The sequence below is a fragment of the Bubalus bubalis genome, chromosome 2, assembly GCF_019923935.1.
Source record: "Bubalus bubalis isolate 160015118507 breed Murrah chromosome 2, NDDB_SH_1, whole genome shotgun sequence".
Taxonomy (NCBI): Eukaryota; Metazoa; Chordata; class Mammalia; order Artiodactyla; family Bovidae; genus Bubalus; species Bubalus bubalis.
Window position 1 is genome coordinate 176,987,075 of NC_059158.1, and position 13,350 is coordinate 177,000,424.

The 13,350-nt window shown below is 43.1% G+C and overlaps 1 long non-coding RNA gene and 3 other non-coding genes across 4 annotated transcripts; all 4 read right to left on the reverse strand.

Annotated features, from left to right (window-relative positions):
- Positions 1-9,475: 9,475 nt before the first annotated feature.
- Positions 9,476-12,809, reverse strand: LOC112582955. The gene is made up of 4 exons (XR_003107308.3): positions 12,658-12,809; positions 11,829-11,865; positions 10,901-10,937; positions 9,476-10,037 (listed from the first exon to the last, which is right to left on the reverse strand). It is a non-coding gene; the product is annotated as an uncharacterized LOC112582955 (long non-coding RNA).
- LOC112583070 lies at positions 10,115-10,318 on the reverse strand. The gene has a single exon (XR_003107426.2). It is a non-coding gene; the product is annotated as a small nucleolar RNA SNORA73 family (small nucleolar RNA).
- LOC112583071 lies at positions 11,043-11,246 on the reverse strand. Its single transcript, XR_003107427.3, has one exon. It is a non-coding gene; the product is annotated as a small nucleolar RNA SNORA73 family (small nucleolar RNA).
- Positions 11,973-12,176, reverse strand: LOC112583069. Its single transcript, XR_003107425.1, has one exon. It is a non-coding gene; the product is annotated as a small nucleolar RNA SNORA73 family (small nucleolar RNA).
- Positions 12,810-13,350: the final 541 nt, after the last annotated feature.

The window sequence follows — 13,350 nt, forward strand, 5'->3', positions numbered from 1 at the left end:
CTCTTGACAGTTGGAAAATGAAAAAAATGCGGTTCAAAGAGGTTAAGCAAGTTGTCTGGGGTCATGATACAAGTGGATGGAGTTCAGAAATCTTGTTCAGGGCTGAGCCACCACCTTTTAACAGAAAGGACAGCCCATCTGGTCTGGTACTGACCTCTATGCTAGGTTTTAGTCTTATGGCTCTACGCAGAAGACTCAATACACCAAATAAGACGCATTTTCCATGGATCAAGACCCCCCCACCCTCACCCTTCATCCTTCAAGCCAAGGTTAAAAGTTTCTCACTCAAACTTCAACATCTTTCCTGGTTCTTCCCTCTCCTCTCCATGTTTTATTTCTGCCCCTCTGGTCTAAAGCAGCACCTCCTGGCCTTCATTTCATTCCATCAAGATCCCCAAGTTAGTCTCCCTAAATCATGACTATGAGACTTTGACTTGCTTAAAAATCTGTAGAGATTCACATATTTTTTTAAACTTTTTATTTTATATTGGAATATAGCTGATTAACAATGTTTGACAGTTTCAAGTGAACAGTGAGGGGACTCAGCCATATATATACATGTATCCATTCTCCCCCAAACTCCCCTCCCATCCAGTCTGCCACATAACACTGAGCAGAATTCCCTGTGCTACACAGTAGGACCTTGTTGGTTACCCATCTTAAATATAGCGGTGTGTGCATGTTCATCCCAGACTCCCTAGCTATCCTTTCCCCCATCCTTCTCCCCAGCATCCATAAGCTCATTTTCTAAGTCTGAAGACTTACATATCTCTTCAGTGCTGTGCTAAGAGCACCAAATGCCCCAAGCTGTTGTTTTTCTGCCTCCCCCTTGGCTTCTGCACTGTACTCTCCACGTGTCCATGCTCATTCCTGCTTTCTTACCTTTCTCACCTTTCCTACCAGTGCTTTCTTTCCTATCTAGCTGAATTCTTGATATATATATATATATTTGATTTTTACATATATATCAAATATATATATTTAAAGGCTAAATTTTATTTGCCATCTCCATGAAGCCTTCTTTGGCCCCATTTATCTTATCTTCTTTGAACATAAATATTGATTTTTCACTCTATTATTGTATTTTATTTACTGAACATAAACCATAGTAAGGAGGACAGTCAATTGAACCTGACCTAGAAATGACACAGATGATAGAATTAGAAGTGAATATTAAAAGTTATTCTAACTGTATTCCATATGTCCAAAAGTTAAGTAGAGACATGGAAGATATAAAAAGATCCAAAGTGAACTTACTGATAATATCTTATCAGTGAACTTACTGATAATAAGATGACAAATATAGTGGATGGCATTAATAATAGATTAGATATCGGAAAAGCAGTGATTAGTGAACCTCATGCATAGCAAAAGAAACTATCCAAAATGAAACATAGAAAAAATTTTTAAGTGAAAAGAGTATGAGTGAACTATGGAATAACTTTAATAAGTGGCCTACTCTGCAGGTAACTGGAGACCCTGAAAATAAGGAGGAACTGGGAATAGAAAATATATGAAGAGGGGACTTCCCTGGTGGTCCAGTAGCTGGAATTCCATGCTCCCAATCCAGGAGGCCAGGGTTCAATCCCTGGTCAGGGAACTAAGATCCCTCATGCCACAACAAAGACCCCATGCAGCCTAATAAATAAATAAAATGCTTTTTGTTTTTTAAAATATATGAAGAAATAATGGGTAAAAAATATTCGAACTATAAACTATAAGGCAACAGATGTGTAATAAAAAATAAACGTGGTCTGGAGGCTTCCCTGGTGGTCCAGTGCCTTGCAATGCAAGGGATGGCGGTTCGATCCCTGGTCCGGGAAGATCCCACATGCAGTGGAGCAACTTAGCCTGTGCACCACAGCTACTAAGCCTGTGCTCTAGAGCCCATGAGGCTCAACTGCTGAAGCCCGTGTGCCCTAGAGCCCGTGCTCCACAAGAGAAGCCACCACAATGAGAAGCCCTTGAGCTGCAACAAAAAGTAGCCCCCACTAGCCGCAACTAGAGAAAGCCTGCGTGCAGCAATGAAGAGCCACTACAGACAAAAATAATGAACTAAAAGAAAAAATAAAAATAAATGTGGTTTGAACACTCCAAATAAAAGACAGATTGTCATAACAAATAGAAAAAGCAAGACCCAACCACACACTGCCTACAAGAAATACACATTGAACATAAACACAGCTGACCCTTGAACAACACTTTTGAACTGCACAGGTCCACTTATACTCAGATTTTTTTTCAATAAATATGAACTATGTATTATAGTACCACACAATCGGAGGTTGGTTAAACCTGAAGTTGCAGAATCACAGATATGGAGGGCCGATACAGGAGCACCCCATTGTTGTTCAAGGGTCAACTCTACATAAACAGAAAAGTACAAAGACAGAAAAAGAGACTCTGGTGACACTAGTCAAAAGAAAGCTCGAGCAGCTATATTAATAGCAAAGTAAATTTCAGAGCAGAATATTATTGAAATAAAGAAGGTATTTGAGTCAGTTGCAGTGAGGTGGATGAACCTAGAGTCTGTTATACAGACTGAAGTAAGTCAGAGAAAAACAAATATCGTATATTAATGCATATATATGGAATCTGGAAAAGTGATACTGATGAACCTATTTGTAGGGCAGGAATAGAGGTGCAGACATAGAGAATACACTTGTGGAGGGAGGGGGAGGAATTGAGAGAGGAGCATTGAAACGTATACATTGCTGTTGTTGTTTAGTTGCCAAGTCTTTTGCGACCCCATGAACTGTAGCCCGCTAGGCTCCTCTGTCCATGGGATTTCCCAGGCAAGAATACTAGAGTGGGTTGCTATTTCCTCCTCCAGGGGATGTTCCCAACCCAGGGATCGAACCTACATCTCTTCCTTCTCCTGCATTGGCAGTCAGATTCTTTATCATTTCCATTACCTGGGGTTACCATATGTAAAATAGATAGCTAGTGGGAAGTTGCTGTATAACACAGGGAGCTCAGCCTTGTTCTGTGACAACTTAGAGGGGTGGGTTTGGGTGGGGGCGGGGCATGAGAGGGAGGTTCAAGAGAGCGGGGACGTATGTATACTTATAGCTGATGCACGTTGTTGTATAAGAAACCAACTCAACGTTGTAAAGCCATTATCCTCCAATTAAAAATTTTAAAAAAGAAGGTACTTGCGCTATGGTAAAGGAGAAAATCAAAATGCACAATCCTAAATACATGCAACTAATAACAGAAGTCCCAAATACGTGTAGCAAAAACTGATATAACTTCTAGAGGAAATAGACACAACCACAAAGACAGGTGGACATTTCAGTACCTTACTCTCAATATTACTGATAGGTAGGAAGAAAATCAGCCAGGATAGACTTGAACAACACTTTCAATGGATTTGAACTGACTGACATTTACAGAATACTTCATCTTTCACATTCCACCTCGATTTGTTCAGACAGTAACATACTCATGCCTTCTGAGCGCATGTGAAACAATTCCCAATATACTGGGTTATAGAAAAGTCTTGTTAAATTTAAAAAGATTCAATCAAAGTATATAATCAGGCTACAATGGAAAGTAGAAACCAGTAACTCAAAGATCTTTGAAAAACTCCCAATTACTTAAAAATACACTTTTGGAATTCCCTGGGGGTCTAGTGGTTAGGACTCAGCATTTTCACTGCCATGGCCTGGGTTCAGTCCCTGGTGGGAAACTGCAAGCCCTGCAGCGTGGCATAAATAAATAAAAATATAAGCAATAAACATGTACTTTTAAGTAGCCCACAGATCAAAGAAATCACAACAGAATTTGAGAGTATTTTGAGCTGAATTAAATGAAACGAGAACTTAGCAGAGTTTCTTTTGTTTTTCACTGTGGAATATTGTCAGGGCAGTATGTAGGGGAAACTCATAGCACTAAATGCCTGTCCTACAAAAAAAGGAAAGGTCTTAAATTAATTACCTCAGCTTCTACCTTAGGAAACTAGGAAACAGAAGAAAGAACATAATAAAGATCAAAACAGAAATCAGTGAAATAGAACACAGAAAAACAAAGTCATCAACCAGTGTTTGCTATGTGCCAAACATCCCATTCTTTGAGGATAACTCAACTAGTAGGTTAGATGGACATCAAGTAAAAAGTAATCACATTAGAATGATAATGATGTTATCATGATGGGATGCTCAAGGTGCCCACCCTCCCTTCAAGACAGGCTGTTCTGGGTCCTTAGGGGAAAGGGAGGTAAGGATGGTGGTTGAGTTCAGACTCCAAAGATGCAAACCTTCATCTAAAGATGTGTGACTTTGGGCAACTAATCTAGCCTTGATTATCTTCCTTTTCTATACATGGATATAAAAAAAAGTCCCTGCATGTATAAGGCTGTGTTAAGGCTTAAAGAATGCCTGAAGTGAAGTGAAGTGAAGTCGCTCAGTCCTGTCCGACTCTTTGTGACCCCATGCCCTGTAGCCTACCAGGCTTCTCCATCCATGGGATTTTCCAGGCAAGAATACTGGAGTGGGTTGCCATTTCCTTCTCCAGGAGATCTTCCCGACCCAGGGATTGAACCCGGGTCTCATGCACTGTAGGCAGATGCTTTACCGTCTGAGCCACCAGGCCTAGCACTTGGCAAATCATCATCAAATGTCAGATATCTTCATAAAGATACAGGTTCTGGGACTTCCTTGGCAGTACAGTGGTTAAGGCTCCACCCTTCCACTGCATGGGGGCCTGGATTTGATCCCTGGTTGGGGAACTAAGATCCCATCCATCAGAGGGGGAAAGATGTGCACAAAGACAGAAAGTGGTAAAAGACAGAGGTTAACAGCCAGGAAGGAATCTCACTCCCTAGGAAACTGCACTCATGTCTATCTCAGTTCAGTTCAGTCGCTCAGTCGTGTCCAACTCTTTGTGACCCCATGGACTGCAGCATGTCAGGCCTCCCTGTCCATTGCCAACTCCTGCAGTTTACTCAGACTCATGTCCATTGAGTCGGTGATGCCATCCAACCATCTCATCCTCTGTCGTCCCCTTCTCCTCCTGCCTTCAATCTTTCCCAGCATCAGGGTCTTTTCAAATGAGTCAGTTCTTCACATCAGGTGGCCAAAGTATTGGAGTTCCAGCTTCAGCATCAGTCCTTCCAATGAATATTCAGGACTGATTTCCTTTAGGATGGACTGGTTGGATCTCCTTGCAGTCCAAGGGACTCTCAGGAGTCTTCTCCAACACCACAGTTCAAAAGCATCAATTCTTTGGTGCTCAGCTTTCTTTATGGTCCAGCTCTCACATCCATACATGACTGCTAGAAAAACCATAGCTTTGACTAGATGGACCTTTGTTGGCAAAGTAATGTCTAAGTATTGATATTTTTCAGAGTTAAGTAGACCCAGGCACATAGCAGATTTATAATTTGTTACAACTGAGACATTTCATGGTGTAGTGGGTACTAATTAGCTGAATACAAAAGGTGGAAACAGCTAACATTTCCCGAAGTTTGAGTACAGGTTCTACAGTCAACTTTCTTGCTCAGATGCATGCTTTGCCACTTACTGGCTATATAACTTGGGCAAGTTCCTCAACTCTAAGTTCAGTCTCCACTGCAAAATGGGCAAACACTGTACCTACTTTACAGGGGTGCATGGAGTATCAGATGAAGTAATGTACATACCTTACCACACTGCCTTTTTCAGTTAGTAGTATACCTTGATACAGTTATGGAGATGGATTTAAATCCTGGCTCTGCTTTTCCTAGTTAGCTGATCTTGGAGGGTACTAATCCCTGCATCTCCCCCTTTCTCTCCTGGATAGGTAGGGTTCTGATCGAAATAAGAGCTTGATTTAGTAGGTAATTTACCTTTGGTGCTAAGACTTTATTCAATAAAACTGAATGGATCAACTGGTGTGGTCACTCACATAGAGCCAGACATCCTGCACTGTGAAGTCAAGTTGCGCCTAAGGAAGCATTACTATGAACAAAGCTAGAGGAGATGATGGAATTCCAGCTGAGCTATTTCAAATCCTTAAAGATTATGCTGTTAAAGTGCTGCACTCAAACAGCACTTCAGAGCACTTTACGAAGTCCCTAGTTGTTTGAAGTCAGAGAATTTTCCTACAGGTTCATTGTACTTAGCAGACTAAGTTTTCTACAAACATTACCACTAATTCTCCTTACAAATCCAAGTAGGTGGTACTTTTAGTGTCCCCATGATTCCCAGGTGGCGCAGTTGGTAAAGAATCCACCTGTCAATGTAGTAGACATGGGTTTGAGCTCTGGGTTGGGAAGATCCCTTGGAGAAGGAAATGGCAACCCACTTCAGTATTCTTGCTTGGGAAATTTGAGGGACAGAGAGGCTTGCTTGGTGGGCTACAGCCCATGCGGTCAGTCAGATACAACTGAGAATGTATGCATACATTCTATGCAAGAGCACATGGACTGAGGCAGAAAGAAGTTAAGCAGCTTGCCCAAGGTCACAGGGACTACAAGTGGTATCAGGATTCAAATTCAGGCAGTCTCAGTTTAGCAACAACTGATATGACTATCAAGGCCTATATGCAGAAAAAAGCCAGGAGAACCTGTTTTAGTCTACAGGTAGGTGTGTTGCAACCTGAAGTTTAGCAGAAAGGGTGTGATCTACAATACTTCCTGACAGGTTTGAGTGAAAAGCTCCTAATGTTGGGAAAGACTGAAGGTAGAAGGGGATGACAGAGGATGATGGTTGGATGGCATCACTGACTCAATGGACAGGAATTTGAGCAACCTCCAGGAGATGGTCAAGGGTAGGGAAGCCTGGCATGCTGCAGTCCATGGGGTTGCAGAGTCGGACACGACTGAGAGACTGATCTGACACTTGGATACTGGAAGAAATCCCACCTAGAACCCTACCTTACCCTGAGAATTTATACTAAAAACACCATTCAGATTTATTGTGCATCTACCATCCAAAAGCATTTATGTGGGAATGAGGCCTATATGCAGGTCAGGAAGCAACAGTTAGAACTGGACATGGAACAACAGACTGGTTCCAAATAGGAAAAGGAATACGTCAAGGCTGTATATTGTCACCCTGCTTATTTAACTTATATGCAGAGTACATCATGAAAAATGCTGGGCTGGAAGAAGCACAAGCTGGAATCAAGATTGCCGGGAGAAATATCAACAACCTCAGATATGCAGATGACACCACCCTTATGGCAGAAAGTGAAGAGGAACTCAAAAGCCTCTTGATCAAAGTGAAAGAGAGTGAAAAAGTTGGCTTAAAGCTCAACATTCAGAAAACTAAGATCATGGCATCTGGTCCCATCACTTCACGGCAAACAGATGAGGAAACAACGTAAACTGTATCAGACTATTTTTTTGGGCCCCAAAATCACTGCAGATGGTGATTGCAGCCATGAAATTAAAAGACGCTTACTCCTTGGAAGGAAAGTTATGACCAACCTAGATAGCATATTCAAAAGCAGAGACATTTGCCAACAAAGGTCCATCTAGTCAAGGCAATGGTTTTTCCAGTGGTCATGTATGGATGTGAGAGTTGGGACTATGAAGAAAGCTGAGCACCAAAGAATTGACGCTTTTGAACTGTGGTGTTGGAGAAGATTCTTGAGAGTCCCTTGAACTGCAAGATCCAACCAGTCCATTCTAAAGGAGATCGGTCCTGGGTGTTCTTTGGAAGCAATGATGCTAAAGGTGAAACTCCAATACTTTGGCCACCTCATGCGAAGAGTTGACTCATTGGAAAAGACTCTGATGCTGGGAGGGATTGGGGGCAGAAGTGGACGACAGAGGATGAGATGGCTGGATGGCATCACCGACTCGATGGACAGGAGTTTGAGTGAACTCTGGGAGTTGGTGATGGACAGGGAAGCCTGGCATGCTGCAATTCATGGGGTCACAAAGAGTCAGAAACAACTGAGTGACTGAACTGAACTGAGGCCAAAATGTGATCTGGACAGAGCCAACCCTGGGGATACAAATAGAGGACCAGTCCACTTCCTAGTTGTAGATATGGGCAATTATTTTTCTCTTCCTGGGTTTCCCCATAAAAGCAGTCAGATTAATACCCACCCCCTGGGGTTGCCAAGTACTTTGAATCTGAATTCAGGCACAAGTGTTGCTACTTGTTTAGGTAATGACTTGTATAGCTAGCCATAAAGCAACCCAACAGGCTGAGGATGAGTTGGTTAGACAGCATCACCAACTTAACGGTTAAGAACTTGAGCCAATGGAAGACAGTGGGGGACAGAGGAACCTAGGGAGGCAGTCCCAGACAGGAGCTATTCTTTTACCCTCTTTGCATTGAATCTGAACATTTCTGTTTGTGCCACAGCCCAAGTTAAAAAATTCCCTTATATGTGACCCCAATGGCTTCCAAACAAGGTATTTCACCCCCTCAGCTTGTAAAATTCCATTTATGGCTGCACTGAAGATCTAGACTCTACCTTCTAGATGGCTCCCCAATAGTCTCCATCCTTCAGGGTCTCAAGACTTTCCCATAATGCTGCAGCCTGTAAAAGGGCTTGACAAAGTTCTATTGTGACTCAAGCACACCCCTTTGATAAAGGAGCCGACTATGACCTCTCAACACCTGTAAGTTTAGAAAAGTATAAATCTATATAAATCTATAACACTATAACAGGTTACCTTAAACACTGTGTGCTTCCCAGGTGGCGTAGTGGTAAAGAATCTGCTTGCCAATGTAGGAGACACACAAGAGACATGGGTTCTATCCCTGGATTAACTGCAAGAGGAAATGGCAACCTGTTTTCCTGCCTGGAAAACTCCATGGGCTGAGGGGCCCAGCAAGCTACTGTCCATGGGGTAGTGAAGAGTCCACAACTTGGTGACAGACCACCACCTTTGAATTCTCAACCCAGTAAAAAAAAAAAAGGCCAACTCAAGCTTTTAAAGAGGTCCACATTGTCAAAGCCAGTTTTTCCAGTATTCACGTAAACCATAAAAAAAGGCTGATGCCTTCAAACTGTGGTGCTGCAGACGAGATGGAGAGTCCCTTGGCCAGCAAGATCAAACCAGACAATGTTACAGGTTATCAACCCTGAATATTCATTTGAAAGACTGATGCTGAAGCTTCAATACAGAAGCCAGATGGAAAAAAACCCTGCGGCCAGCAAAGACTGAAGGCAGAGGATCAGATGGTTAGATAGCATCACTGACACAATGGACCTAAGTTTGAGCAAACTCTGGGAGGACAGAGGAAGCCTCGTGTGCTGCAGTCCATGGGGGTCCAAAAGAATTGGACAGGACTTGGTGACTGAACAATGAATGCATTTCCCAATAGTAGTCGTACACAAATGCCAATATTTAACACAAGATCTCAAGACCTTCAGCTACAGCAAAACCTACCAGGGTTGACAGAACACTCATAGAATTCCCTGGATGCTTTAACTGCAGGGAATCTGGGTTTGATCCTTAGTTAAGGACCAAGATTCTACCAACAAAATGATGTGACAAAAACATAACAAACCCCCCAAAAGACCACACAAATACACATATAGTCATCTTTATTAAAGTTCACGATTACATTAGAAATTGATGGATTTCTTTAAGACATGCTGATTCTCATGGGCACCTACTTTCCACTTTTAAGAGTGATAGATAAAGAGGTCAATATCTTAGTGTCATTACATCAAGTTTTCACCAGACAGGAAACCTGAAAAGGTCTTTTGAGCCTTCCAGGTCACTATACTCTAAGACCTGCCCATATGGTCTCTGGCATTTCTTATAAATTTCAGAACACTAGAACTCATGGGTTTTAAGGTGCAGTTCCAGGGGTTAAATATCGTACCTATACACTTCCAAATCTCCCAGGCTTATCTTCAATGAATGCATTACTCATTTTACTTGGTGTTTCAGAATGTAAAGAATCTACCTGCAATGCAGTAGGATCTAGGTTCAATCCCTGGGTCAGGAAGATCCCCATGGAGAAAGGAATGGGTTCCACTCCAGTAGTTTTGCCTGGAGTTAATTTTTACTTTACTAATTTCCCTGTCAAAGAAAGACTCCAAAGCATTGCTAACTGCGAAGTCGGTGAGGCTCCTCTTCTCTCCTGAAAATGACATTACAAGAAAAAAGGATTAGATTCATTTATACAATCTTAGTTCCCCTTTAAAATTTTTGTATACTAGATGTTTCCTGCATGGTTTATCTCCTCAGTCATTGTCCAGAGGACTCTGAGAAGCTGTAGGAATATGCAGGCGCAGACTCAAGGCCCGGCTTCATCTCCAACGTTGTGGAAAGGGACTGTACGTCACCGGGCAGAGCCCTACGCTCCCGTTCGCCACCTGGACAGAGCCCGGGGAGAGTGACCTCCCGGGGTATCCACGTTGGAATATCTGAACAGTATCAGAATACTAATCCAAAGTTAGCCTAGGCACTCAGCTAACACAATGGGCTATACAGTACCATGAAATTGGTTATTATTGTAATGCCATGTAATAAGTCTACAACACTTCTCACAGAAAGGTTGCTATGTAGCAGACTTAATGTACTACTATTTTAGAGATTACATTACATTTCCCTTTATCTCCATCCCTTCACACCTATACCTGAACCAAGTCCAAGTCCACAGGATTATAAACTGCTTCTCACAAACTCCAAGTTCTTGTTAGCTATTGACTATTTTATGCTTTATCTATTAGTTACTTTCATAAGTATGCTGGAGCATATGCCCAATTTCACTTCTAATATCATAGACCCGAATCCTGAGTTCTCCCGGTCTGAGCAGATACACACATTATACAGCTCAAGCATGAAAACTTTGCGGACTTTGGTTTAATCACTTTGTCAAAATTAGTCCATCTGCAATATAAAAATCTCCTCTATCACGAGTATTAAAGACGTGAAAATCAATTTCGTGGAACAAAATTAGCAAACACCGACAGGCCAAAAGCAATTCCTAGATCTACTCACCTCAAATCCAGTTGTATTTGGAATCCCAAACAAAATGCTGCAAAAGAGGGAAAACCTTAACCCAACTGCACAGCAAAACAGTTAAAACAATTTAAAAAAATTCACTTCGGAGCAACGCAGATCCAGACAGATTGCTCTTCAGAGCTGTTTCCTGCATGGTTTTTCTCCTCAGTCATTGTCCAGAGGACTCTGAGAAGCTGTAGGAATATGCAGGCGCAGACTCAAGGCCCGGCTTCATCTCCAACGTTGTGGAAAGGGACTGTACATCACCGGGCAGAGCCCTCCGCTCCCGTTCGCCACCTGGACAGAGCCCGGGGAGAGTGACCTCCCGGGGTATCCACGTTGGAATATCTGAACAGTATCAGAATACTAATCCAAAGTTAGCCTAGGCACTCAGCTAACACAATGGGCTATACAGTACCATGAAATTGGTTATTATTGTAATGCCATGTAGTAAGTCTACAACACTTCTCACAGAAAGGTTGCTATGTAGCAGACTTAATGTACTACTATTTTAGAGATTACATTACATTTCCCTTTATCTCCATCCCTTCACACCTATACCTGAACCAAGTCCAAGTCCACAGGATTATAAACTGCTTCTCACAAACTCCAAGTTCTTGTTAGCTATTGACTATTTTATGCTTTATCTATTAGTTACTTTCATAAGTATGCTGGAGCATATGCCCAATTTCACTTCTAATATCATAGACCCGAATCCTGAGTTCTCCCGGTCTGAGCAGATACACACATTATACAGCTCACGCGTGAAAACTTTGCAAACTTTGGTTTAATCATTTTGTCAAAATTAGTCCATCTGCAATATAAAAATCTCCTCTATCACGAGTATTAAAGACGTGAAAATCAATTTCGTGGAACAAAATTAGCAAACACCGACAGGCCAAAAGCAATTCCTAGATCTACTCACCTCAAATCCAGTTGTATTTGGAATCCCAAACAAAATGCTGCAAAAGAGGGAAAACCTTAACCCAACTGCACAGCAAAACAGGTTAAAACAATTAAAAAAAAAATCACTTCGGAGCAACCCAGATCCAGACAGATTGCTCTTCAGAGCTGTTTCCTGCATGGTTTTTCTCCTCAGTCATTGTCCACAGGACTCTGAGAAGACGTAGGAATATGCAGGCGCAGACTCAAGGCCCGGCTTCATCTCCAACGTTGTGGAAAGGGACTGTACATCACCGGGCAGAACCCTACGCTCCCGTACGCCACCTGGACAGAGCCCGGGGAGAGTGACCTCCCGGGGTATCCACGTTGGTCTAAATACTTTTAAGTAGCAAGCAGTTAAGGCGATTATACAGTTAAGGACCAATAAGTCTATCATACAAAATTAAACATTACCCCCAAAGAAAAAATAAGTGGCAGCTGAGCCGTTTCTTAATCAGAGAATCAAACAAAATGCCCTGTCTGCAACTCTAGTGAAGACACTAACACGCCAGGAGGCGGCATAATGGCGCATTAGGAAATGAGGGCGCCACGCACTTAAGGAGGACGGCAGTTCTGCAGGTCCTCGAGTTCCGTCGCCAGCAGTCCTTAGCTACCGCCAAGAACGGAGGCGTGCGAGGCCTCTCCGACCCACCCCACCCCACCCCACCCCACCCCATTTTTTGCGAGTAGCTGTAGTTGGCACGAACGCCGAAGACTCGGAATCATTCTAAATAGTACGGTTCCCACAGAAAAGGCAGACCGATCCCATATCAGATGAAGCGCCCACGAAGCAGGCAGTTGGCCCCACTCACCTAGAAACACGAAAGGACGACTAGAGTCTCTCCCGAAAAGACCCCAGAATGCCAAGGCATCGGTATTTATAGCTCCTGGAGCCAGCGGCAGTCAAGAAATGTCTATTGCGCCTGCGCTGCGACATGCGCAGTTAGGGAATTAAAATTTCGCTAAGGGTTCTGGGAACCCACTGCTGGTTAACTCCCCTAATCTTTCTCAGCGGCATCTCGCGATACTAGAGTCTTCCCGCAGTACCTTGAAGGAGCGTGCAGGTTACAACCAGTGCGTGTTTTTAAGTGTTTAGGCGTATAGTTTGGAGAAGGCAATGGCACCCCACTCCAGTACTCTTGCCTGGAAAATCCCATGGGCGGAGGAGCCTGGTAGGCTGCAGTCCATGGGGTCGCTACGAGTCGTACACGACTGAGCGACTTCACTTTCACTTTTCACTTTCATGCATTGGAGAAAGAAATGGCAACCCATTCCAGTGTTCTTGCCTGGAGAATCCCAGGGACGGGGGAGCCTGGTGGGCTGTCGTCTCTGGGGTCGCACAGAGTCGGACATGACTGAAGCGACTTAGCAGCAGCAGGCGTATAGTTAGCAGTAGTAGGTCAGTCGCTCAGTCGTGTACGACTCTGCGACCCCATGGACTGCAGGACACCCTGTCCATCACAAACTCTCGGAGCTTACTCAAATTTATGTCCATCGCATCGATG